The 12,897-nt window shown below is 52.6% G+C and overlaps 3 pseudogenes; 2 read left to right on the forward strand and 1 right to left on the reverse strand.

The window, feature by feature from the left end:
- LOC136570612 (zinc finger protein 208-like) overlaps nucleotides 1-12,897 on the reverse strand; it is a 625,335-nt pseudogene that overhangs the window by 357,358 nt on the left and 255,080 nt on the right.
- LOC136570620 (zinc finger protein 850-like) overlaps nucleotides 1-12,897 on the forward strand; it is an 80,935-nt pseudogene that overhangs the window by 39,947 nt on the left and 28,091 nt on the right.
- Nucleotides 967-7,151, forward strand: LOC136570551 (class I histocompatibility antigen, F10 alpha chain-like; annotated as a pseudogene).

Genomic DNA, 12,897 nt, shown 5'->3' on the forward strand with positions numbered 1-12,897 from the left:
CATCACGAAACCCATTCATAAGGACGGATCCTGACACACCCAAGCTGCGTCCCCGGGATCCGCCCGCCTCTCCCAGCCCCAGAGCCCCCTTTCCGTGACCCAGGGACCCCCTGAACCCCCTTTTCTGCCTTTCCCAGCTCCCAGACCCCACTTCCCTGAACAATGGAGACTCCTGGACCCCTTTTCTGGGCTCAGGGACCCCCTGGATCCCCCAGCCCGCCTCTCACAGTCCCTTCCTGGAACCTTGGACCCTTCCCGGCTCTCCCGGTTCTGCTTCCCAGCCCTCGGACGCCCCCAGACCGCCCAATCTCTGCGTGCCCCCAGTTCTCCACCCCCTGTGCGTCCTGCGGGGATGTCCTGGCAGGTCCCGGGGGGGTTCAGGGGAATTCCCAGGGTTTGCTCTGTCCCCTCTCCCTCCCCGCGCTGCCCCGGTCACTTTCGCGTCTCCCAAGCTGCGGCACCGGGACCCGCCCGGGGACCGGGGACTGCCCCGGCACCGGGACCCCCCTGAACCGCAATTCCTGGGCACCGGGACCCCCGAACTTCCATTTCCAGGCGAACCCCCCTTCCTGGGCACAGAGACCGCCTTGAACGCTCATTTCGGGGCACTGGGAGCCTCCCTGTACCCCCTTCCCCAGCCCCGATAACCCCTGCACCCCCTTATCTGGAGCCTGGAACCCCCTGAACCCCAAATCCCGGGCATGGAAACCCCCCTGAACCCCCATTTCTGGGCACCGGGACCCCACTGCATCCCCTTATACAGCACTGGGAGTCCTTGACCCCCCCATTCTGCTGCACCAGGACCCCCGTGCACCCCCATATCCAGGACTGGAACCCTCCCAAACCCTCCATTCTCAGGCACAGGGACCCCCCTGCACCCCCTTTCCTGGCCCTCCCCCATCTCAGACACCCCAGCCCCCGCTTTTCCTTGGGGCGGGGCCAGGGCTGTGGGCGGGGCCGCAGCGGAGCAGCGCCATGGCTCCAGCGCTGGCTCTGGGGCTGCTCCTGGGGCTCCTGGGGGACCCGGGGGGCGCGACCAAAGGTGAGTGGGAACCCCGAAACGGGGAAACTCCTGAAGTTCCATTTCCGGCCACCGGGAACGCCCTAGACTTCCATTCCTGGGCAGGGGAACCCCCCTGTACCCCAATTTTGAGTCTACTGACCCCTCTCAACCCCCTTCGCCAGCCCCTGAACCCCATTCCTGGACAGGAAAACCCTCCCGAACTGCCATTCCCAGGCATCAGAATCCACTGAGCCCCCATTCCTGGGCGCCCATGTCCGGGCACCGAGACCCCCCTGTACCCTCTTCCCCGGCACCGGGACCTGCTCGTCCTGCGGGGGGAGGTGTCTCAGGATGTCCAGGAGGGTCCCTGGGGGGATTCTGGGCCCCAGGACCCCCCTGAATTTTCAGTTCTGGGCACTGGGACCCCCCTGCACCCCCTTATCCAGTACCAATTCCCCCCTGCAACCCCTTTCCCATCCATCCTGCCTTCCCCAGTCCCCAGACCCCTCTTTTCCTTGATCCTGAGACCCCTGGACTTCCATTCCTTCTTTTCTCAGTCCCCCGCCCCCCCATTTCTCTGCATCAAGGACCCCCAGATTCCTATTCCCAGGTCTCCCCACCCTGTGACCCCTCATTCCTTGGCACTGGGGACCCCTGGATCCCCTTTCCTGGGCATATGCATCCCCTGGAACCCCCATGCCACTTTCCCAGTCCCTGTACCTCCTCTCCCCCTTTCCATAACCCTGGAACCCCCTGAGCCCCCATTCCTAGACACCAGGACCCCCTGCAGGCCCTTTCCTGTCCATCCCACCTCTCCCACCCTGCACACCCTTTCCTTGGCCCCAGGATCCCCAAACCCCTTCCCAGCTCTCCCAGTTCCCCTTTCATTGATCCATAATCTCCTCAATCCCCCCAAATCTCCGTGTCCCCCCAGTTCTCCACTCCCTGCGTTACCTGCACGTGGTGGTGTCAGAGCCCAGCCCGGGGATCCCCCAGTTCATGTCCATTGGGTACCTGGATGGGATCCCCTTCGTGCACTACGACAGCGAGCGGGGCCGGAAAGTGCCGCTGATGCAGTGGATAAAGGATGGAGTCAAGCCAGAATATTGGATATGGGGACCCAGACCAATGTGAGGAACCAGCACAGTGATGTCAGGAACCTGAAGATACTGCGTGAGCGGTACAACCAGAGCAGCGATGAGTGAGGGGAGCTGTGGGACTGGAACAGGGATCCATAGGGCTGGAATGGGATCTGTAGGGCTGGGATCCATGGGGCTGGGATGGGATCTGTGGGGCTTGAATGGGAACTGTAGGGCTGGGGATTGGATCCATGGGGCTGGAATGGGATCTATAGGTCTCAGATGTGGATTCACAGGGCTCTAAGTGGCTGAAATGGGGATCCATTAGGTTGGAATGGGATATTTTGTGATCCACAGGTTGGGATATGGATCCATGGGGCTGGGATGAGATCCATGGGGCTGGGTTGGGATCCATGGCGTTGGGATGGGATCTGTGGGGCTGGAATGGGAACTGTAGCGCTGAGATGGGGATCGATGGGGCTGAGATGGGGATCCATTAGACTGGGATGGGATAGCTTGTCATTCATGGAGCTGGGATGGGATCTGTGCACTTGGGTTGGAATCCATGGGGGTGGGATGTGGATTCGTGGGGCTGGGATGGGAACTGTAGATCCCCAGTGTGGATTCACAGGACTCCAAGGGACTGAAATGGGGATCCATTAAGCTGGGATGGGATATTTTGTGATCCATGGGTTGGGATATGGATCCATGGGGCTGGGATGGGATCTGTTGAGCTGGGATGGGATCCATGGGGCTGGGATATGAATCCATAGGGCTGGGATGGGATCTGTGGGGCTGGGATATGAATCCATGGGGCTGGGATGGGATCTGTGGGGCTGGAATGGGATCTGTGGGACTTGGGTACAGATCTATGGGGCTGGGATGGGATCTGTAGATCTTGGATGTGGATTCACAGGGCTCCAAGGGGCTGAAAATGGAGATCCATTAGACTGGGATAGGATAGCTTGTGATCCATAGGGCTGGAATGGGATCTATGGGGCTGGAATGGGAACTGTAGGGCTGAGATGGGGATTTGTGGGGTTAGGATGGGGATCCGTGGGGCTGGGATGGGATCTGTGGGGCTGGAGTGGGGTCTGTAGGGCTGGGGTGAGCATCCATGGGGCTGGGATGGGATCTATAGGTGTCAGATGTGGATTCATAGGGCTCCAAGGGGCTGCAATGGGGATCCATTAGACTGGGATGGAATATCTTGTGATCCATGGGGCTGGGATTGCATCCATGGGGCTGGGATCTGTGGAGCTGGGATGGGATCTGTTGGGTTGACTTCCATGGGGTTGGGATGTGGATCCATGGGGCTCCAAGGGGCTGGGATGAGGCTCTGTGGGTCTCCATCAGACTCTGCGGCTCCAAAGGGCTGGAATGGGGCTCTGTGGGGCTGGGACACAATTCCAGGGGTCTCTGTGGGTACAATCCCCCCAGGTCTCCACACAAGGTTGAGGTCTCCACACAAGGTTGACAGTTTATGGCTGTGACTTCCTGTCCGATGGGAGTGTCCGTGGATCCCACCAGATTGGCTACGATGGGTGGGATCATATCTCCTTTGACCTGGGATTCAGGAGATTCGTGCCGGCCGACGGCGCTGCTGAGATCACCAGGAGACGCTGGGAACAGGAATTGAACGGGGTTGAGATGTGGACAAATTATCTGAACCACATCTGCCCAAAATGGCTCCAGAGGCACATCAGATATGGGCAGAAGGAGCTGGAGTGCAAAGGTGGGAGAAGAATTCCTGTGAGGGATTTGGGAATGGAGGACTTGGGAACACAGTATTTCCAGTGGGAATTCTATGGTCAGATCTCATCCCAATCCCATTCCACTGGGAATTCCATGGTCAGATCTCACCCTGATCCCATTCCAGTGGGAATTCTGTGGGCAGATCTCACCCCAATCCCATTCCACTGGGAATTCCATGGGCAGATGTCACTCTCATCCTATTCCAGTGGGAATTCCATAGGTAGAACTCACCCCAGTCCCGTTCCAATGGGATGTCCCTCACCATTCCATGGATGTCCCTCACCATTATCCCATTCCAGAGCCCCCTGATGTCCACGTGTCCAGAAGAGAGGAACACAGGACGCTGATCCTGTCCTGCCATGCGTACGGATTCTACCCCAACACAATCGCAGTCAGCTGGATGAAGGGGGGTGAAACCTTGGATCAGGAGACGGAGTGGGGCGGGATCGTTCCCAACAGCGATGGCACCTTCCACACCTGGGCCAGGATCGAGGCGCTGCCGGAGGAGCGGGAGCAGTACCGGTGCAGGGTGGAGCATCCCGGAATGCCAGAGCCCGGGATCTTCGCTTGGGGTGAGGCTGGGAATGTGGGGATTGGGAATTTGGAATTCCTAAATGGGGATTCCCCTCCCCCTCCTCACTATCCCATCTCTCCGTGGTGGTCGCTGTGTCTGTCATCGCTGCCATCCTCATCCTCATCGTTGTCCTCATCAGATTCGGTGTCTGGAAGCTCCAATCTGGTAACACACGGGATGGCGGTCGGGAAGGGACACGGATCCACCCAGCACCGTTCTGGGAATCCTGTGACACCGATGCTGATCCCACTTTGTTTCCACAGGGAGGAGGGACAGGAATGGATACAACCCGGCAGCCGGTGAGTTCCAATGGCGGATCCAGCTCTGGATCCCCTCTGTGTGGATCCCAGGATGGATCCTGGGGTTAATCCCAGTGTGTGATCCATGCTGGAATCTCATGGATCTTCTCTCTCTGCAGGAAAAGACATGGGAATGAATGGCTCCACTGCATGGGATCAGGGTGGGATTCCAGAGGGAGATTGGGGCAGGATGGACAGACTGGGATTGGGGAAGGATTTTGGATCAGGGCAGGGGTCTAGAGTGGGATCAGGTGGAATTGTAAAGTGGGATTGGAGCTGGATTCTGGAGCAGTATCAGAAGGGATGGATGGAGCAGGATTGGGGCAGGAGTGATGGAGTGGGATCAGGGAGGGATTCCAGTGCAGGATTGGGTAGAATGGATGGAGCAGGATCAGGTGGGATCAATGGAGCAGGACTGGGACAGGACTGGGGCACGATCAAGTGGGATAGATGGATGGAGCAGGATTGGGGTGGGGTCAGGTAGGATTCTGGAGCAGCTCCCTCTCCCAAGGGGATCCAGCCAGGTCCATCCTGTGGAATGGGGACAGGGACAGGGTGACACTGTGACCCTCTCTCATCTGGTAGTAATCACTACCTGAGGGACCCATGGGACTGGATCCGGCCCCTTCCCTCTTCCTGGGAAAGCTGAGAGCTGCCAGCAGAGCTCATCCCACTGCTCCCACCCACCTCGCAGCTCTTGGTAACAGATCCATTTCCCCTTTTCCATGTCCCAGTGTTTTAAAGCCAATAACCACAAACATTCACAATGCTTCAGTTCTGGTGTGAAATTATCCTGCTTGGGGCAATAAATTCTGCTTGGGGCAATGTCCTGGATTGTCAAGCAAATTGTATTCTATTTGCCACCTGTATGGCAGTTGTCTTCTGTTAAGTAGGCAGTTTTCCTTATCTCTTCCACAACTGGGGAGACATCCGTTGATAACAGGCTATTGAATGTCACTGCACAACTGATAAGAACTACAGCATCCCAGTGTGAGATGCTCCACCCAGAGGGGAGAGCCAAGCATTCCTACCTGGATATAATCTTGAGTTTCTGGAACACCAGCATGGCTTTCTCCACTGGATTTCCCAGAGGAAACAGCTGCTCTCTTCCCCTAGATCTTCAGAGGAAGACTACACTCTTCTACAGGATCCCTGCTCCAACAGAACCCACCTGACACTCTAGGAGGGCTGCAGCCACGATTCCAATTGGACTGCTACCAATACCCTGACCCACAGGGTGTCAGGTTGTGTTCTGACTCTGTCAGTGTTGTTTTAGTTTATTGCATTGTTTATTTTATCCTTTTATTTTCTTCCCTACTAAAGAACTGTTATCCCTGCTCCCATATTTTTTGCCCGAGGGCCCCTTAATTTAAAATTTATAGCAATTTGGAAGGAGGGGGTTTACATTCTCCATTTCAGGGGAGGCTCCTGCCTTCCTTAGGAGACTCCTGTCTTTCCAAACCAAGACAGATTTTGGTGCTTAACGTGAGGCTCGAGGGCACAGAAATAAAAAGGAAATAACAGTTCTTGAGTAATCTAATTTTTGTACGCTGCTACAGAAACCTTGTTAAGCTGTCATCATGTGGTCCAGCTTACCTTGGTTTGGGTGGCATGTGGTTGTGGCTACATTTCTCCCATTTGCAGGCCCTTATCTAAACATGGGTCCTATAACCAAGACTACTGTGGCTGTTATCCAGTTTGTTTTATGGGTGAATAAGGGGAGGAATTCATGGATTTTTAACTTCCTCTGGAAAGCAGGCACATGGATTCACAGCTATCACACCCTAACTGTATGTTTTTGGGGTTACGTTAATAATAGCACCTGCTGTGAGGAAACGACACCGGGCGAAATCTTCTCCCAACCCTTTAGCCATCTCTTTGGGTCTGCTCTACCAGTTTTTGAAGGGTTCAGATCCACTCTAAATACTAATGATATCATACAGTGGCTGGTGTTGCTGGAAGGCTTGTTCTGTTTAGCATTTAGAGATAAGAGAAGATTAACTTGGATAACCACCCTGACACCTACCCCAAAGACAAGGGATGCTGCCCCAGAGCCTGGCCCTGCCCCACAGCCCACCTCAGCTATAAACTACCCAGATTGGATGGGGGTTCTGGTGAAGGAGATAAACGAGGTGAGCCAAATGCTGAAGGAGCACATTTCCCAAGCTCATGAGAAGCCCTCCCAGTGCCTCGAAGAGGTAGAGTCTAATAGTGCAGCAGTGGAACCCACAGATGTTACAACTGTCCAGGTTCCAGCTGAACTGCAAAGGCAGACACAGCCAGCAGCAGTTACTCCTGTGGAAACAAGGAGATCTAAGATGAAAGCAGGGCACCCAGATAAGGGAGGGCCCTCACAACCCTCAGGAGACCCAGAGGTTGAGATCGTCACCGAGTCCCTGACGTACGAAAATCTCCAAAATCTGCACAAAGACATTGTATGATGGGGATATGAGACTTATACAACCTGGCTACTTTGGGTCTGGGACCTTATAAGTACAGGTGTGCAACTGGATGGTGGTGAGGCAAGAAATTTGGGACCCTCAACCCAGGACTCAGGTATCAATCAGATTTTTGTAAGGGAGCCAGGGTCCCCTTCCCTCTAGGAGCGGCTTTTAATGAGTGTCAGAGAGAGGTTTGTCCACAGGGAGAGCATGCAGGAGCACCACCATAGAATGTGCTGGAAGGCCTTTGAGGAAGGGATCCAACAGCTGAGAGAAGTGGCAGCATTGGAGGTACTCTTTGGGAGGGATGGACAGCATGAAAATGACCCTGACAAGGTCAGGTGCACAGGGTAAATGTTGTGGAGCCTGGCAAATCTGGGGCCATCTCAATACACCACCTTCATTGCAATGATTGATGCAGATACCAACCAAGAGACAGTGGGCTCTGTCGCCAACAAGCTTAGAAAGATGAGAGTATGATCAATGGCCCAATGCTGGCTCATGTCTCTGCTGTGATTAAAAATCTCAAAGAGGAGATGAAGGAGATGAGGGAGGGGTGAGGTGTCACAGACATATTTTATGAAAAATCCTTTCCTTAGGATTTTTTCCTCCTGAGGAGCCGAGAGGCCTCAGGAACAAAATGTAAACAATAATTGTCGTGAACGGTGGAAGAATTGCCTCACACAATATGCGTGAACAGCAAATCCCAAAGTTTATTGATAGCTCACACATATTTATATTGGTGTTAATGAAGCTTATACATATTGCAAAAGCTGAGCTCATTATTGGTTAAAGCACACTTAGATCAACCACACCTACTTCTATGCTCTAATGATTATTTTGTTTCTATGTTTGCATTCTTATAGCTACTCTACCTAGGCTATCTTCATTTTCTGGCAAGCGATTTTCTCCCCCATCTTCCTGTTTCAGCGAAGGTCACCATGACCTCTGTCAGTGATTGGACACTGGTTACTTAATCCCCAGCTTGTTTCCCCTATCCTTATCCAACACATCGAAGTGGCCTTTCTCAGCTAGCCAATTATCCACAAAGCTCTCCACAAATAATTATCTGCTGCTGTGGAATTAACAGGTGGATCTGTGATTGGTCTCATGTGGTTATTTCTAATTACTGGCCAATCACAGTCCAGCTGTCTGGACTGTCTTGGTCAGTCACAAGCCTTTGTTACTCATTCTTTTTCTATTCTTAGCTAGCCTTCTGATGAAATCCTTTCTTCTATTCTTTTAGTATAGTTTTAATATAATATATATCATAAAATAATAAATCAAGCCGCCTGACTTCTGTGGAGTCAACATTCTCGTCTCTTCCCTCATCCTGGGACCCCTGCGAACACCACCACAGCGAGGAGCAACAGTTCCCATATGGCACCAGTGCAAGTCACAGCCCCAAAGTCAGAGCCCAATATTCCCCAGCTAGACAGAGAGGGTACACCCCAGGGGCTGACGTGTGGTTCTCCCTGCATGACCATGGGGAAGACATGGGAAGGTGGGATGGAAAACCCACTTCTGTCCTGGCAGCACGGGTGCATCAACTCACCGAGGGAAACACTCATCAAGGGAACTCCAGTAAAGTGAAGGTAGCCTCAACCTCCCATGACCAAGCTGCTGGGTATGATCTATCAGATCTCCTTGAAGGAGAGAATCTCTAGCATGCGTGCCCAGGAAAGAAATAATAAACAGGATTAGGGGGGCCCTGTCTGTAGCCAGGAAGAGGCATGGGAAAACTGGCTCTTTTAGACGGTGTGGATCTGATGGCCTGGCACACCAAATCCACAAAAATATGATGCCTTAGTTGATACTGGTGTGCAGTGTACTCTAATACCATCGGGACATGTGGGTGCAGAACCTGTTTCCATTGCCAGGGTGACGGGGATTGACTGTGTTGGAAGCCGAGGTGAGCCTGACTGGGAAAGAGGGGCAGAAACATCCTATTGTGACTGGCCCAGAGGCCCTGTGTGTTCTGGGCATAGACTTCCTCTGGAATGGCTTTACAAAGACCCAGAAAGACTCAAGTGAGCTTTTGGAATAGCTGCTGTAGAGGCAGAGAACATGAAGCAGTTGAACACCTTGCCTGGACTATCAGAAAACCCATCTGCAATAGGACTTCTGAAGGTGGAAGAGCAACGAGTGCAATTGCCACCTCGACAGTGCACCACCGGCAGTATCGGACAAATTGGGATGCTGCGATCCCCATGCACAAAATGATCTGTGAGCTGGAGAGCCAAGGGGTGGTCAGCAAAACCCACTCACCCTTCAACAGTCCCATCTGGCCTGTGTGCAAGTCTGACAGAGAATGGAGATTGACTGTGGACTATCGTGGCTTGAGAGATTGACTGTGGACTATCGTGGCTTGAATGAAGTGACTCCACCACTGAGTGCTGCTGTGCTGGACATGCTGGAACTCCAGTACGAGCTGGAGTCCAAGGCAGCAAAGGGGTACGCCACCATTGACAATGCTAAGGTGCTCTTCTCCATTCCTCTGGCAGCAGAATGCAGGCCTCAGTTTGCTTTCACCTGGAGGGGCGTGCAGTACACCTGGAACCGACTGCCCCAGGGGTGGAAGCACAGCCCCATCATCTGCCATGGACTGATCCAGAGTGCACTGGAAAAGGGTGAGGCTCCAGAGAACTTGCAGTACATCAACGGCATCATTGTGTGGGGGAACACAGCGATGGAAGTGTTTGAGAAAGGAGAGAGGATCATCCAGATTCTGCTGGAAGCCGGCTTCGCTATCAAGAAGAGCAAAATCAAGGGACCCACCCAAAAGATCCAGTTCCTGGAGTAAAGTGGCAAGATGGATGGTGTCAGATTCCCACTGAGGTCATCAACAAGATCACAGCAATGTCTCCACCAACCAGCAAGAAGGAAACACAAGCTCTCCTAGACGCGATAGGTTTTTGGAGAATGCACATTCCCGAGTACAGTCAGACTGTGAGCCCTCTCTACCTGGTCACCCGCAAGAAGAACGATTTCCCCTGGGGCCCTGAGCAGCAACAAGCCTTTGCACAGATCAAGCAGAAGATCACTCATGCTGTAGCCCTTGGCCCAGTCAGGACAGGACCAGAGGTGCAGAACGTGCTCTGCTCTGTAGCCGGGAACAATGGTGTGTCCTGGAGCCTTTGGCAGAAGATGCCTGGGGAGACTCGAGGCCAACCAACTTCTAGAGCAGAAGTTACAGAAGATCCAAAGCCAACTACACTTCCACAGAGAGGAAAATCTTGGCTGCCTATGAAGGAGTCCAGGCTGCCTCAGAGGTGATTGGCACAAAAGCGCAACTCCTCCTGGCACTCCAACTACCAGTACTGGGGTGGATGTTTAAAGGAAAGGTTCCCACCTCCCACCACGCCACTGACACCACATGGAGTAAATGGATTGCTCTCATCACACAGTGCGCCCATATTGGAAACTGAATCACCCTGGGATTTTGGCAATAATTACAAACTGGCCAGAAGGTGAGAACTTTGGTCTCACTGATGAAGAGGAACAAGAACCAGTGACATGAGCTGAGGAAGCTCCTCCCTATGACCAACTGCCCCCAGAGGAAACGCGCTATGCTCTTTTCACTGACGGTTCCTGTCGCATTGTAGGGATGAACTATAAGTGGAAAGCAGCCGTATGGAGCCCCACACGACAGGTTGCAGAGGCCACTGAAGGAGAAGGTGAATCAAGTCAACTTGCTGAACTCAAAGCTGTTCAGCTGGCCCTGGACATTGCTGAAAGAGAGAAGTGGCCAAAACTCTACCTTTATACTGATTCATAGATGGTAGCCAATGCTCTGTGGGGATGGCTGGAGAGGTGGAAAGAGTCCAACTGGCAGCGTAGAGGAAAACCAATTTGGGCTGCTGATGAGTGGAAAGACATCGCTACCAGGGTAGGGAGGCTACCTGTGAAAGTCCACCATGTAGATGCTCATGTTCCCAAGAGTAGAGCTAATGAGGAACACTGAAACAATGAGCAGGTAGACCAGGCTGCAAAAATAGAGGTGTCGAAGATAGACTTAGATTGGCAACATAAGGGGGAGTTGTTCCTAGCTCGATGGGCCCATGATGCCTCAGGCCATCAGGGCAGAGATGCCACCTATAAGTGGGCACGAGACCGAGGGGTGGATTTAACCATGGACAGTATTTCACAGGTTATCCATGACTGTGAGACGTGTGCTGCCCTCAAGCAGGCCAAGCGAGTGAAGCCCCTATGGTATGGTGGGCGGTGGTCCAAGTACAAGTATGGGGAGGCCTGGCAGATTGACTCCATCCCACTGCCCCAGACACGCAAGGGCAAGCGCTACCTGCTGACCATGGTGGAAGCCATGACTGGATGGTTGGAAACCTACCCTGTGTCTCATGCTAATGCCTGGAACACCATCCTGGGCCTTGAAAACCAGGTCCTTTGGAGGCATGGTACCCCTGAGAGGATTGAGTCAGACAACGGGACCCATTTCAAGAATGGCTTTAACAGCTGGGCCAGGGAACATAGTATTGAATGGATATACCATATCCTCTATCATGCACCAACTGCTGGGAAAGTTGATGGGTGCAATGGACTACTTAAAACTACCCTTAAGGCACTCAGTGGGGGGACTTTTAGAAATTGGGAAATGAACTTAGCAAAAGCCACCTGGATGGTCAACACCAGAGGGTCCATAAATCGAGCTGGTCCTGCCCAGTCTGAACCCCTGCACACAGTGGAGGGAGATAAAGTTCCTGTGGTACATATGAAAGGCATTTTAGGGAAGACTGTTTGGATTAATCCCACCTCAGGCAAAGACAAACCCATCTGTGGAATTGTTTTTGCTCAAGGACCTGGTTACACTTGATGGGTAATGCAGAAAGATGGAGAAAGCCATTGTGGACCACAGGGAAACCTAGTCTTAAGTGAGAACTCTGTGTAAGGTTTCATTGTGATGCAGATGGAAATAGAATAAGGGGTGGGTAATGTCCTGACTGCCAAGCAAGATGTTTTCTATTTGCCATCTGAATGGCAGTTGTCTTCTGTTTTCCTTATCTTTTCCACAACCAATCCTCCCTCAGGGGAGACATCTGTTGTTAATAGGCTGTTGAATGTCACTGCATGGCAGATAAGATCTACAGCATCCCACTGGGAGATGTGAGCCCAGAGAGAGGAGCCAAGCATTGCTACCCAGATATAATCTTGAGATTCTGGAACACCAGCATGGCTTTCTCCACTGGATCCCCAGAGGAAACAGCTGCCTCTTCCACTGGATATTCAGAGGAAGACTTCACCCTTTCTACAGGACCACTGCTCCAACAAAACCGTATCTGCTACTCCAGGAGGACTGCAGGCACATTTCCACTTGGACTGCTACCAACACCCTGAACAACAGGATGTCAGGTTGTGTTCTGACTCTGGCAGTGTTGGTTGGATTTACTGCATTGTTTATTTTGTCCTTGTATTTTTTCCCTAATAAAGAACTCTTATCCCTGCTCCCATATATTTGCCTGCGAGCCCCCTTAATTTCAAATTCATAACAATTCAGAGGGAGGAGGTTTACATTTTCCATTTCAGGGGAGGCTCCTGCCTTCCTTAAGCAGATACCTGTCTTTCCAAACCAAGACAGGAATATTTTCCAAGGCTGGTCATAAGGAAAACAGGAACCTTTTAGCAGTTCCTGGGAGCAGACAGTGTTTCTGATAAGTTTGGAAAGAGCAAAACCCAGGTGCCGTTTCCAAGGACAAGACCTAACAAGCATTTCTCAGATCACACTGCAGCC

This window comes from Molothrus aeneus, unplaced genomic scaffold, assembly GCF_037042795.1.
Source record: "Molothrus aeneus isolate 106 unplaced genomic scaffold, BPBGC_Maene_1.0 scaffold_35, whole genome shotgun sequence".
NCBI classification, from domain to species: domain Eukaryota; kingdom Metazoa; phylum Chordata; class Aves; order Passeriformes; family Icteridae; genus Molothrus; species Molothrus aeneus.